Source organism: Megalobrama amblycephala, linkage group LG6 (genome assembly GCF_018812025.1).
Source record: "Megalobrama amblycephala isolate DHTTF-2021 linkage group LG6, ASM1881202v1, whole genome shotgun sequence".
NCBI classification, from domain to species: Eukaryota; Metazoa; Chordata; class Actinopteri; order Cypriniformes; family Xenocyprididae; genus Megalobrama; species Megalobrama amblycephala.
Genome location: NC_063049.1, coordinates 9,351,358 through 9,363,821, shown reverse-complemented (window position 1 = coordinate 9,363,821; position 12,464 = coordinate 9,351,358). Strand labels below are relative to the sequence as shown.

The following is a 12,464-nucleotide window of genomic DNA, read 5'->3' as shown; positions in this document are numbered from 1 at the left end:
AACCCAGCGATTGAGTTGTGTTAACCCAGCAATTGTGTTGTTTTAACCCAACAATTGTTTTTTTTAACCCAGCGATTGTTTTTTTTTAACCCAGCGATTGGGTTGTTTTAAACTAAGATTGTGTTTGTTTTAACCCAGGGATTGGATTATTTAACCCAGCGATTGGGTTGTTTTAACCCAGGGATTGGTTTGTTTAATCCAGCGAATTGATTGTTTAACCCAGCGGTTGGGTGAAATGTTTGCCCGACGTGCTAGGCAGTTTTATTTAACTCAACTATTGTTTAAAATTTACTGTATGACTGGCTTAAAATGACCCCAAATCAGACAGTTATTTTATTCAATTGACAGATAAGATACAGAAAATATACAGTGTCATATTGGTGGCATGCAAACTTTTCCCACACAATTATAACATACATTTATAACATTTTTCTCACATCATTATTAGGTCTTTATATATAAATAATAGCTGCCTTTATATTTTAGGAAGGGCATCCGTGTCTTCAGAGTCCATGGCATCAGTCTGCTGTTAAAAGCGCTGCATTATGAGCTCATGTTCTCCTCACAGGACACACATGCTGCTGCCGAACGACGCGGCATAATTAAGATGCCCACTGTAGCTTTAGGAACAATCCTTGTGTTGGGAGCTGTAAAATAGGAAATCCATGAGGTTTTGGAAGAGAACATATGTGATAAAAGATGTTTCAAAGCTGCAGCTACTAAAATGTGTCTTACTTTATCTCTCTCAGTGTAATTTGGCAGAGGGATGAATCAGTTCTTCCTGCACAGTCATAGCTCAGTGTCTCCATTGTCCTCTTCAGCCACACACACACACACACACACACACACACACTTGTACAGTGTGTTTCCTCTGACCTCCACTGCATTGCAGACACATTAAAGAGTGATTTGTTTTTAGGAATTTGGGAGAGGAAGCAGCGGTGTGGAACAGAGAGAGGGACAGATGACGAGGGTTGAGGGTTTGTGAGTGTGTTTGTGGATCATATTCCCACTGAGGCAGACGCTGAGGTCACAGCAGGTCACATCCACCAACTGACCCTCGTTTTAAAGCTGAAGTGTGTTGTTTCTGTGCTGTAGAGCATCAAAAAACAGGATTTCAAAAATAATGACTGTTTTCAAACCGGTTTCCTGAACACACTCCCATCTTCCAAACACAGCTTTGGTGAGCAGAAGAGACTCGTTTCAAAATCTGTCACAACCATGTACTTTTAAACAGTAGTGTACATGCTTAAACAATATTCCTAGCTTGTGTGTGTGTGTGTTTAGACATTGTCTGCATCTCATTAGGATCTATTTGTATATTTTTAAATTTCATTTTGTAGCTGTGTGTGTAAATGTGCCTCGGTGTGGTCAGTTTCCGTGTGTGTAATTCAGACAGATGGTAGTGTGGTTTAGGCCGGTGGTCTTCCTGCCCCAAACCTGGTGAGGCCAGCCTGTCACCGCAGAGCAGCTGTGTGTGTGTGTGTGTGTGTGTGTGTGTTCTGTGGAATCAGTCATACACACCTGCGTTCTCGTCCTGTACATATCACTCACTCTTTTAAAATATACTTCTAAGATTTGAAGTACACTCCAAGTGCACATTCACTACAATTAAGTGCACTTCTCTTTCACAAGTTCAAACATGAATCACAGTGAAGATAATATTGTATTGGATGGCAAGTATGCACTAAATGCTACATGCCGTACCAGCTCAGACAGTGTCACACGGCCTGTATGTTTCATGTAGTCTCACACTGACCCAGTGTGTGTGTCCACAGCTATTAAATGGATTTGTATGGCGTCCTCTGGAGATGTTTGGTGTTTAATGTCAGTGCTGGGCTGCAAACGTACCAGAGAGTCCCACCCTAATCACCCATTCAGACAGAGCAGAAGAGCCCATTCATATGATAATTCACCTTCATATAGCCGCTTGGTCCATTTATTTTCAGTTTTAGGGTTTAATGCCTTTGTGACCAGTAAAATACGACGCACACACAACGACAACAATACTTGCATATTAACACATGCTAACACTCGTCTACTGTGGCTGCTGTGCCACCTTCACTCATGATTGACACGACCTGTCAGATCGCTGCGGTTTACTTACTGCTTCATGAGTGAGTTACATTTTTAAACCTAACCTTATTTCCTTTCTGAACGAGAAGAGCCAAACACACAGCTAACTTAGCCAGATGCTAACAGTTGCAGAGTGTATGTGTGCATCAAAATTAAAACAAAGATTTTATACAACCCGAATTCAGGAAATGTTGGGACGTTTTTTAAATTTGAATAAAATGAAAACTAAAAGACTTCCAAATCACATGAGCCTATATTTTATTCACAATAGAACATAGATATCATAACAAATGTTTAAACAGAGAAATTTTGTCCACTTTTATCCACTAATTGAGATCATTTCAAATTTGATGCCTGCTACAGGTCTCAAAAAAGTTGGCACGGGGGCAACAAATGGCTGAAAAAGCAAGAAATTTTGAAAAGATTCACCTGGGAAAGCATCTAGCAACTAATTAAGTTAATTGATATCAGGTCGGTAACATGATTAGCTATAAAAGGGATGTCTTAGAGAGGCAGAGTCTCTCAGAAGTAGAGATGGGCAGAGCTGTGAAAGAGTGCATAAAAAGATTGTGGAATACTTTAAAAACAATATTTCTCAACATCAAATTACAAAGGCTTTGCAAATCTCATCATCTACAGTGCATAACATCATCAAAAGATTCATAGAAACTGGAGAAATCTCTGTGCATAAGGGACAGGGCCGAAGACCTTTATTGGGGCCCTCAGACGACACTGCATCACTCATCGGCATGATTGTGTCAATGACATTACTAAATGGGCCCAGGAATACTTCCAGAAACCACTGTCGGTAAACACAATCCGCCGTGCCATCTGCAGATGCCAACTAAAGCTCTATCATGCAAAAAGGAAGCCATATGCGAACATGGTCCAGAAGCGCTGTCGTGTCCTGTGGGCCAAGGATCATTTAAAATGGACTGTTAGACGAGTCAAAATTTGACATTCTTGTTGGAAATCATGGACGCCGTGTCCTCCGGGCTAAAGAGGAGGGAGACCTTCAAGTGTGTTATCAGCTTTCAGTTCAAAAGCCAGCATCTCTGATGGTATGGGGGTGTATAAATCCATACGGTATGAGCAGCTTGCATGTTTTGGAAGGGACTATGAATTCTGAAAGGTATATAAAGGTTTTAGAGCAACATATGCTCTCCTCCAGACGACGTCTGTTTCAGGGAAGGCCTTGTGTATTGCAGCAGGACAATGCAAAACCACATACTGCAGCTATTACAACAGCAAACATTTGTTATGTAATTTGAAATTAGCTCATTTTGTGCATAAATTTGTAAAATTTCTCAGTTTAAACATTTGTTATGATATCTATGTTCTATGGTGAATAAAATATTGGCTCATGTGATTTGAAAGTCTTTTAGTTTTCATTTTATTCGAATTTAAAAACGTCCGAACATTTCCGGAATTCAGGTTGTAATAATTAGTGATTGACAATATTACCAAAATCTTATGCTTGGCAAGATTTGATATCTTTATGTGTACTTGACCATTTTATGACCAGCAAGTTGCAAAAAAGTGCGTGACAGGCCATTTTCTGTGCTCGTGTTTCGGGTGTGTGCACACAGAAAGCCGTCTGTGAGACCAACACTATCTCACAACCAATTCATACATATTTTACAACGTGGCTAATTCATATGAATTTGTACGATTTGGTTGACGGGTAGGTTTAGGGGTGGGGTTAGGGGTAGGTAATTCGTACAAATTCATAGGAATTGGGCAACTTGTAAAATATGTAAGATAATGCAAGAATCATACAAATTCGAATGACCTCACTCGTACAAATTCATATGATTTTTGCTAAATCTTACGTATTTTACGAGTAGCCACCTCGTCAAATACGTACAAATTACCATGAGATTGGGTTGGTCAGACAGCATGCAAGTACCGAATTGAGTTCTTTTTGCATCTTATTGTGATTGAACAACTTAAAATTACTTGAGATAAAGCTAATTTGGTGAAGGAACTATGTCTTTGAGCTCTCTTACCGTGACATGTTTCACAGGACTCGTACCTGAGCGCTCCACATCACAAGTGCAGTGCTGTATCAGGTGAGGTATCGAGCAAATTTACTGTATCAGAAAAGCTGGTTATGTGATGCAAATGTCAAAATTTATTAGATTATAAATCATACACTATGGGAAAAAAAATGTTTTAAGCTCTTAATAAGTCTTTATAAATTGATAATCTGCCCCTGTAATCATGTGTGAAAAGTTGTTGGTGTTTTACCGACACTATTATGTGCAAAAATGTAGGTGAGAGCCACATTTTTCCAATGAGCTTATGTTGCAAAAGACTGTTTATGATTGTTTGGCTGTGGCAGCGGATCTGGATTTGGTATTCTGCAAAGAGTGAATTATTATCACCCACAATTTTAAAAATGTTTTTAAAATGTCTGAAAAGCAGCCGATGGGTTTGTGTGTGTGTGTGTGTGTGTGTGTTGGGCGGCCGCTCTTCTTCCGTGTTCCCCAGCGTGACAGCAATCCCAGCAGCCCCGTCTCCCCTTCAGTGTAAACGCCCTAATTACTCCTGTAGCAAACGAGAGAAAGACAGAGAGGAAGTTAATGAGAAGTGGGGGGGATGAAAGCCCTCCCTCTCTTCCTGCCTCCCTCTTCCCCCCTTTCTTTCCCTCTTTTTATCTTTCATTCCCTGTCTGCCTAAATCCCTCTCCATCTCTCCTTCCTTTCGGCTGTTTTCTCCTCTCTCGTGTTCTTACCTTCCTGTCTCTCACCCCCCAAAATTTCTTTTATTTTGCCTTCGCCAATTTGCATATTTTACAGATTTTCTCAGTGAGGGAATCCATCTGGAATAGCTGGAATTCATATGCAGAGCATAATCAGTGTCTTATTCACAGAGGCGCGTGTCTGTCGTGCATGAGAGACGACACATTTGTATTGCTGATTGCATCTCTGCGGCACGTCTTGTAAATGTCGATGTCTCTGAGGATAGAGTCAAAGGGTGCAGACGTGTCGTGAAGCGCCGAGGATAAATGATCCTGGGTGAGAAGGTCTATTCCCACTCTTTCTTTTCCTTCTCTTTATCTAAACCATCAGCTTCCTTTTCTGTGAATTCCTCCTCTCACCCTCCTTTGTGTATATCAGCCTTAATGTTGCCTAATTGATGTTCAGCTATTCATTAAAGGGTCTAATGGTCCCTCTGTCTTCCCTCAGGACTCAAACTCATTCCCTGTTTTCACTGGAGTGACATTATGATCTGTGTTCGGTACCTGTCTCACGTACCTGCTCTCTTTTGGTTTATCTCATTGCATGACAGTCTTCATAATGCCTTAAAATATACATTGTAAATGTCGTTTTTTGACTGAATCACTCGATATTGAGAAGCGCTTCAGGTATTTGAGCTTGTTCAGCATTTAGCAACTGTTTTGAAGCATTTGAAAGGTAGTATGTTAATATGTATGTTTACGTATATGTACATTGTCATGTGAACAACCAGTCAATGAATCAGACGCAACAAAGGAATGGCTCCCGGTTCAGTGGTTCAGTTCCAGAATAATCCGCTCCAGAACACAAACTATTCTGGTGGACTGTTTTGTGAATCTTGTGATTGACATGTGAAAGAGCATGTTCATAAGAGTCATTTATTCGCAATTCAGACATCACAACTCTTTGCACTCATGGAATAATATCTTGTAGAGCTGAATGATTAATTGTTAAAAGATTGTGATCTCGATTCAAACACCCACATGATCTTATTCCTAAATGAGGATGATTTGGCTCTGTCTGTTCAACCTTTGACAAGTACGATCACAGCGAACATTATGATCTGTGTTGGTGCTGCCGCTGACCCAGAGACACAATATCATTATTTCTGAGTTACAATAATTCAAAATATCACAGAAGTACTGGGATAAAAGTTTATAGTTCTACATAAACACTGATGTTTATGGTAGTGAACAAAATAGAGTGAATCACCTTTTGCATGTAACTTCAATCTTCAAATACAAATTGGATAAATTACATCGTTACACCAGTAGATGATGACAAGTGACTGTTAAAATGTATTTGTCATTGAATCACTGAGTCATTCAAGAGATTAGTTCAAAAACGCTGATTCATCCATTAACGAAACAACTGAAGTCTTTATGAGTGAGTCGTTGAATCGTTCATTCAAGAGATTCGTTCAAAAATGCTGATTTATCCAGTAATGAAACAAGTTAAGTCTTTATGAGTGAGTCATTGAATCATTCATTCAAGAGATTCGTTCAAAAACGCTGATTTATCAAGTAATGAAGCAAGCGAAGTCTTTATGAGTGAGTCATTGAATCATTCATTCAAGAGATTCATTCAAAAATGCTGATTTATCAAGTAATGAAGCAAGCAAAGTCTTTATGAGTGAATCATTGAATCATTCATTCAAGAGATTTGTTCAAAAACGCTGATTCATCCAGTAATGAAGCAAGTGAAGTCTTTATGAGTGAGTCGTTCAATCATTCATTCAAGAGATTCGTTCAAAAATGCTGATTCATTTAGTAATGAAACAAGTGAAGTCTTTATGAGTGAGTCATTGATTTATTCATTCATTCAAGAGATTCATTCAAGAACGCTGATTCATCCAGTAATGAAACAAGTTAAGTCTTTATGAGTGAGTCATTGAATCATTCATTCAAGAGATTCGTTCAAAAACGCTGATTTATCAAGTAATGAAGCAAGCGAAGTCTTTATGACTGAGTCATTGAATCATTCATTCAAGAGATTCGTTCAAAAACGCTGATTTATCCAGTAATGAAGCAAGCGAAGTCTTTATGAGTCATTGAATCATTCATTCAAGAGATTTGTTCAAAAACGCTGATTCATCCAGTAATGAAGCAAGTGAAGTCTTTATGAGTGAGTCGTTCAATCACTCATTCAAGAGATTCGTTCAAAAATGCTGATTCATTTAGTAATGAAACAAGTGAAGTCTTTATGAGTGAGTCATTGATTTATTCATTCATTCAAGAGATTCATTCAAGAACGCTGATTTATCAAGTAATGAAGCAAGCGAAGTCTTTATGAGTGAGTCGTTGAATCATTCATTCAAGAGATTCGTTCAAAAATGCTGATTTATCTAGTAACGAAACAAGCAAAGTCTTTATGAGTGAGTCATTGAATCATTCATTCAAGAGATTCGTTCAAAAACGCTCATTCATCCAGTAATGAAACAAGCGAAGTCTTTATGAGTGAGTCATTGAATCATTCATTCAAGAGATTTGTTCAAAAATGCTGATTTACCAAGTAATGAAGCAAGTGAAGTCTTAATGAGTGAAACACTGAATCATACATTCAAACTGATTTTATAAATAATTAATTCAAATTAATTAAATATCTTAATCTGCAGCAATTAACATTTTGTCAGAATCTCTAATAAATTAACATGTTATTTTGTTTAACTGTCTGTTCAGAATGGCGGGAGAGTTGTGATCTCTATTTTAACCAAAAAAATTTGTGATTCTTAATTTATCCAGAATCGTGCAGCTCTAATATCTTATGAAACTGCATACATTTTCCCAGCTATTGTCAATGTCGGCTAAATTTTTAATGATTGACTCAAACGTTTATGGTTGCAGTTATTTACAAGAACATTCAATTGATTATAAGATGCATTATAATGGTTTATGAATAATGATCCATATGATACACCATCTGCAGATCCCATGTATGGCTTGATTCTTCTCGCTAAAGCTTGTTAAATCTGATTAACCGGTGGCGCCTACACTGTGTTTATGCTTCAGGGCGTGTATGTGTGTGTGTGTGTGTGTGTGTGTGTGTGTGTGTAATTAGACAGTGCTCTTGCTTTAGAGAGGATCTAGCACTTGTGTTTCACACTTTGACTGAGAAGATTAGATGGAAATCTTGCATTGTGTGTTTACAGACTTAAGACTTAATGATCATGTTTGGCCATACAGAACATCTCAAAGGGTTCTTGCTCTCTGACTCGTCTAGAAACATCTCAAAAATAAGATTTCATGCTGAATCCAGCGCAAATGTTAGCTTGATGTCCATTTAGTCAAATGTGTAATAGAACTGAATGAACAGCATCTTGAGCTTCTTGCGATGTTTTCTTTGACAAAACATGTGACTTGTCACATTTAGCTGTGTTTCCAGTATGTCTGGTATTCTGCTGCGTTGGGTGGTGGTCGCACTAAAACAGATATGAGAACACTGCTCTCTTTCTCTCCCTAACAAGATCACACAATGTCAGCGTGTCAGCGAAGGGTCAATAGTCTTCTCGGCTCTGGATTCCTCACCAACACTGGATGAGAAGCGTATGAATGCAGCTCCTGTGTCCTGGATGCTTTTTGACAGGGCAGGTGTGTCGTGTGTAATGTGAATGTTTGTTATGTATCTGAGTGTGTGCTTGTTTATATGTAAATAATGGATTCGGTTAGAACAAAAAATGCTTTACAGCCTGACAGGAAGCATCGTAGAACCTTTCTAATCTCATCAAAGAACGTTTCATTCTCTAGTTCTTTTTAAAAAAAAATAAGTCTATGTTCTGCTGCTCTTAATGGATAATTGACCCCAAAAAATGAGAATTCTGTCATCATTTACTCCTCATGCCGTTTTTCCATGGAACACAAATGGAGGTTATAAAGAATGTTCCGTTTTTGTCCATATAATAAATCTGAACAGGCACAGATGCTGTCACGATCCAAAAATGACAAGAAAGAATCATGTGATACTCATGGCAAGTCATTATGTGCTGAAAGTCTTGCATCTGTTAATCTCATTTGCATCCACATATATTCAAATATGGCAAATCAGTGATGATGAAGCCATTATTTGTTGCATGTCTTGACAATGTGAATATGTCGAGGTGAAAATAAGCAAGATTTTCAGTGAATAATAATAATAATAGTAATAAACACTATTTTTACCCTCTCAATGCAATTTACACAAGGACACAAAATATATATATAACACTAAAATATTGATGAAAAGAAAAGATTAATTAACAACAGACATGTATGTCAGAAAATAATTATGATAACACTATAAAAAAGGCTTCCCTTTCATGGGAACTGTCGATGCTACGTGGTTCCCATAACGTCATATGACGTAGTGTCTCGTTCCCTTATTCAGGGAACCAGGGTTACACAAGTAACCCGAGAAGTTTTCTTCATAATAACTAAGTTAACAAATGAACCTTTCTGCAGAATGTTACCAAAATTATAAATAATAAAACATAATACAATATCAAAACAGTCAAGTAAAATAACATCAGAAAACACCCTTTATTCTCATTTTTGGAGCTTGACAGCATTCAAACACATTCACATTCATTATATGGTGAAGAACATCTTAAAAATTCTACAAAACAAGTTTCTCATGGACGAAAGTTAGGTTTTCATGACTATCGCTGTAGTCTTAGAACTTGTTTAAGATCTTGTTTAATCCATATAGCAAAAATGAGAAGACTCTTGATAGGCTGCTGATCTGAAGGTGCTGTAAAGATCCTCTGAAGAGCCTTTATCTGTGTGAGTGTGTGATGGACGGTGGGGGTTGGAGCGTTTTCTAATCCGTCAGGCTGGCTGGGCTCTGTGTCGACCTGGGAGGAGAGGAGAGGAGGGGAGGGGTAACGGAGAGAGAGAGAGAGCTGAGGTTTGGGGGGAGGAGGACAGACGGGAGGAAATGTGTGCAAGAGAGAGATAGAGACAGCAAAGGTTTGCATACTTCTCTCTGAGAGGAAACAAAGAGCTTCTAAAGCTCAAGCGGCTGACTTCAGCTCCTGACGCTGTCCGCCGGCCCGGCCTGACCTCGGCGTGGAGCTCCGCGCCTGCTTCTCCTTCCCGTCTGGACTCTGTTAGGGGGAGCAGCCTGTGGTTGGACGAGCTGAGGGCACGTGCGCCGGCACTGCTGCTGACTCCACTCTGAGCTCGGCTGCCAGACAGACACAAATCCACTCTAGAGCGGAGAAACTCATGCTTTAGGCTTTCTTTCAGAGAGTCGGACTGGATTCAGCGCTCTGGATGAGCGTTTCACACCTGCGCCGGCGAGATGCGCTGATCGAGTGGTGAGTGGGTGATGATGGGAAACTTTGACAGACTGTAAAAAGCTGCAACCTGCAATTGTTACCTTAAAGAGCTACAAAAAAGTCTAGGATTTACCTTGAAACAATTTTAACTCAGAAATTGCCTGTACATTTAACACTGATAGAGGAATGGCAAGTAACACATTGAATTACACATGGAATTTTGAAGTAGAAAAACTGAAATGGTGCATTTCTATAATCTTTGTTTTATTTACAACTTCAAACAGTGATTTTTAATCTGATTTAACCCCTAAATATTAGTTTTGTTGGTATGAATGCATGTGTTTAGTTTGATTCAGTGATGTTCAATGTTTTTGACTTAAAACCAGTAAAGTTAGATGTCAATATTTTTAGGATACCAGTGTTTTCTCTCTTATGTATTGCATTGTCGGAGGAAAATATTATTGAACAGAAGATTCTCCTTCATAACATACACTGTAAAAGGTGAAAATAAAAGAAAGATTTACAAGAAAATACCATTTCAGACTTTCTACTTCAGATTCAGTGTGTTAATTATTAAATTTACTAGCAAGCTCTGAGTGAAAACTGATTTGACACCAGATTGTTTTTCCAGCGTAGGAGGCTTGATTGTGTTCTCAGTCACACATGAGACATACAGTGAGAATATGGTGGATCGTAAAGCAGTCAGAGAAGTAGGATAATCTCTGTCTGCTCTCTGTTTAACTGCATTGCTGTGTTGAGATCTCATTTGTGATTATTCTGTTCTTGAACAATGTTTGTGATGTTAGATCAGTAACTGTTTAATGATGAAGGAATGCAGGGCTTTTTCTAAGTCTTTTAAATCAAGCTGATTATTAGTCATCTGCGCTAGCGGGGGTCTTTCACGTGTTTTCTGTCAGAAAAGTTCACTGGCAGGAGTTTGTGTAAACGGCAGTAATCAGTCGCAGTTTGTCCCGCTGTGCGCGATCAGCAGAGACGGGGTTGGCAGTGATTCTGCCAGGCTGGCACCGCCGTGATCAGTGCCAGCGGGGAGAGTGGGTGTGGTGGGCATCAGACGTGCGCTTCATTATTGTCTGCAGATCATTATTTGATGCCGTTTCACACAGACCTATTGTTTTCATCTCATGTTGTGCTGGTGTTCTGCTGTACTGCCATTATTCACTGCTTTTGTGATCTAAGCTGTGTGTGCGTGTGTGGGTGTGTGTGTGCGAGAGAGAGTTTTGGGGGATGGTGGTGAGAAAGAGTGTGAGAATTCTTGTTTATTGGTTTTGTTTATTATTTGATATTGCAAAGATTTATTTTTAAAGCCTATTTATATGTAGTGAAAATGTTAAAATAATCTGTTTATGTCTAAACAGACATCAGTTTCACCCTGTACTTCAGTTTGTAAAAATAAATAAATTAATAAATTGTTGCAGTTTTGACAGCAAGCATACAATAGACTCTCTCTCATTATAAATGCACTTCTTTTTTATTTGTTGACAAACCTGTCAGAAAGATTTTCTGTAGTAATTGCCAACATGTCACAGATGCTGTCAGTAGATATTAACTTGTTTTGAACCTAGAACACTCTTTTAACACTGAGCTTTTGTTGCCTGAGTTTACTCTATCATTATTAAAGGGGTGGCTGATTATGATTTCACTTTTTTAACTTTAGTTGGTGTATAATGTTGCTGTTTGATCATAAACAACATCTGCAAAGTTACGACGCTCAAAGTTCAATGCAAAGGGAGATATTTTCTTTTACAGAAATCACTTTTTAAGGACTACAACAAACAGCTGGTAGAGACTACAACAAGCTTCTTCCTGGGTTGGTGACATCACAAACCCTAAAATTTACATAATCCCCGCCCCCGAGAACACACAACAAAGGGGGTGTGGCCATGTTGGGCTGCTGGATTTGCACAAAAAATGAACACGACGGCACATGCTAGTGGATGAGTTGAATCAACTCCACAGCAGCTACATAAATTTATCCACTAACCATTCAGAAACGTCCAGTTTCATTCTAAAAGTTGTAACTTCTTCCTGAGTCTCTCCATCAGTGTCGACTTCGGCTGAACACCGTTACTGACAATCCTCATTTTGGCTGCGTGAGACTATCCAGCTTTGTTGTTGTTGAGCTGTTAAAGCAGCAGCTCATTTGCATTTAAAGGGACACAAAAACGGCGTGTTTTTGCTCACACCCAAATAGGGGCAAATTTGACAAGCTATAATAAATGATCTGTGGGGGATTTTGAGCTGAAACTTCACAGACACATTCATGGGACACCAGAGACTTTTACATCTTGTAAAAGGGGCATAACAGGTCCCCTTTAAGATCCTGGCACTTTCTCTCTTCTGGGTCTCATGGTGGAGATTTGTCATGCTGATACGGT

General features: G+C 38.9%; 1 protein-coding gene and 1 long non-coding RNA gene across 7 annotated transcripts in view; one reads left to right on the top strand and one right to left on the bottom strand.

The window, feature by feature from the left end:
- Window positions 1–12,464, top strand: part of dip2a (disco-interacting protein 2 homolog A) — a 162,487-nt gene that overhangs the window by 78,543 nt on the left and 71,480 nt on the right. For 2 of the 6 annotated variants that reach the window (XM_048192867.1, XM_048192865.1), the window contains exon 1: window positions 9,936–10,107. The exons of the other annotated variants lie outside the window; for them this stretch is intronic. The gene's annotated coding sequence lies outside the window, so the exon portion shown is untranslated. Of the gene's footprint in view, window positions 1–9,935; window positions 10,108–12,464 lie in introns of those variants that run through there. 6 annotated transcript variants of the gene reach the window in all.
- On the bottom strand, window positions 9,305–9,886 carry LOC125269846. Its single transcript, XR_007185201.1, has 2 exons — window positions 9,768–9,886; window positions 9,305–9,642 (listed from the first exon to the last, which is right to left on the bottom strand). It is a non-coding gene; the product is annotated as an uncharacterized LOC125269846 (long non-coding RNA).